Below are 2,562 nucleotides of genomic sequence, written 5' to 3' on the forward strand. Positions count from 1 at the left end.
CAATGGATCTTCAGACTTCTCAGAAATACCAAGTAGAACCCCTTTCATAGAAAAATAATATCATTGAAGTTCAGGGTACTTCACTGATCTAATCCATTCTCCAGCTGCCAGACAGGGCCACCAAGATGTCTCTGAGAGATAAGATGTTTCCTTTGTCAAGCTCTCCCAAGGAGGAGATGTCACACCCCGCTCCAGAGCAGCCACTTCCATCTCTAGTGGTCATTACTCTCCAGAGATGTGTCACAGAGTGAGGTCAGATCCCTCTTGCACACGGGGAGGGGATCTCTGGGGTCCCATCGTGAGGACAAGGGAGTGACATGTTCCTCCTAGAGATCACATTCTCAGGGAAGCCCAGAGCCTTTGGAAGATGTGCTTATTAATAAAGATAGAAATCGTTTTGTCTGTGAAGACTCTTTGTGGTTGAAACTGTATATTCATCTCATACCAGGGGGAATGACTTTATCTCATTCAGCATTACCGAACGAGATAGCTGCTCAGAACAAAATCAGCATGCCTTGATTGTATTTATCTTCCTCCAAAAAAAAAAAAAATCATCATCATCATTTTGTTCCCAGCACATAAAAATGCATGAATAAGAACAGCTTAAAAACACTTTTTAAATTAAATTTAAAAAAAAAAAAATAGCAACGTTTTGTTACTTAATATCTCTCATGAAGAGATGATCTGAGGAAAACAAACCAACCAACCCAAACTTAAGAGCTGGTGGCCTTCGGCCCTTCCCAGTCATGACTTATTTGGAGGTGTCCCCTTGTGAAAGTTGGAAAGTCGTGTCATCGCTCGGGCAATGTGAAGAAGCACATGCTACATAGAATCAGAGCGTTTGCTGCTAAAAAGAGCATTGGCCATTACATAGGCCGAAGTCCTCTCTCAGCAATAAGAAGCCTGAGGCCTGAGAGCCAGGGTTCCGGCCACATCGCAGATGGTCTCGTGACCTTCCACGGAGCGAGGAGGCCTCACTGGGCACAGAGTCACATTTTCGCCTCCACTCCCCAGCTCAGCGTTGTTATTTTGACGGCGGTTCCGCCTTCTCGTGGTTGAAAGTCCACGGGCCAACGACGCCTACGTGTCTCACGACAGAAGTGAGAGAAACCAGATCCATTCCCTCTATGACTCCTGTCACCTGAAAGACCGCCTGGTGAGGACGGTTAGACCAGGAGCATCCCTGAGCAAAACACGCAATATAAAACCCGCGTCGGGACGTGAAACCATCAAGCGAGCATCGGCGAATGACACGCAGTGAAACTCAAAGACGAGAGAAGCATGGGTGTCTTTTGTTTTATTTTTCCAAACTCCGCGTGATTTCTCTCACACTATTCGCTTCTTTCTAAAGATGGCTTTTTCTACCACAGGAGAAACCATAGTTGTTTATTATTATTATTATTTTTTTTTTTCAATCTTTACAACTGGCCTTTGGGCTGACAGCAGGGAAAGCCAGGGAGAGAAATCTGTCTGCCTTGTCCCTGGACACTGGCCAAGTGTGTAATGTGAAGCGACATCATAACAAAGCACGGTATTGACCAACTGCAGAAGAACCCTTCTCTCTGCTCCACCCTCTCCCCCACCCTTTGGTGAAGCTGAGTAAATAGGTACATTTGGTGCCAAGACTTGAAGGTCAACAGACTCATGCTTTGTCAAGGGACCCTGGGAATGAAGTCAGTGGGCTTCATGGAAAAGCCATACCTTCTCACTCCGCGGGCATTCGAGTCTAAGGATCAGAAGCGAAGTGTCTCGGGAATGCCTGCCAAGAACACACGCAGCAAACACGAAGGCCACGGAGCAGCTTGGAGCCACCGGAGAGGCTTGGCGACACCCTCTCAAGCCAGCTTCGGCCAGTGGGTTACGTCTGGTGAGGCAGATTTCCTGTGGTATGGCCGTTACAGAGCCTCAAACTCATCTGCGGCAGAAGACGTCTAAAATAGCCACCAAGATTCCCAGACTCTGGTGTACACAGCCTGTATGATCTCCCCATCCTCGGCAGGAAGGGCAGGGCCTGTGAGCAGGATGGAATATCAGCTCCATGATCAGGCTACGTTATACGGCAAAGGGAAAGGGATTTTGCATATGTCATTAGAGTCCTTGACCAGGTGGCTTTCTCCTGTGTGGGCTTCGCCCATCAGTTGACTTGAAGTTAAAGTGTCCTGGTAGGCCCGATTCAATAATCCGATCTCTGGGACTAGAGATCACAGATGGAAGAGGACAGAGAGGTTCAAAGCAGCAGAGACATTCTGCTGCCGGCCCTGATGAAGCAAACCGCCACGTGGCTGGGAATGGTGGGTAGTCCCTCGAAGATGATGGCCTCTGCCCTAGGAACTGAATTCTGCCAACAAGCTGTGAGCTTAGAAGTGGACGCTGAGCCTCAGGTGATGATCACAGCCCTGGCTGACACCTTGATATCAGCCTGTGAGACTCTGAGCCAAGAACCCAGCTATGCTCTGCCCAGACTCCTGATCCATAGAACCTGAGAGATGATAAATGCATAGCGTGTTAAACCGCTGAGTTTGTGGTCATTTGTTAGGCAGAAGAGAAAACTAATATATCACC

This window comes from Pteropus vampyrus, unplaced genomic scaffold, assembly GCF_000151845.1.
Source record: "Pteropus vampyrus isolate Shadow unplaced genomic scaffold, Pvam_2.0 Scaffold114, whole genome shotgun sequence".
Classification (NCBI taxonomy): Eukaryota; Metazoa; Chordata; class Mammalia; order Chiroptera; family Pteropodidae; genus Pteropus; species Pteropus vampyrus.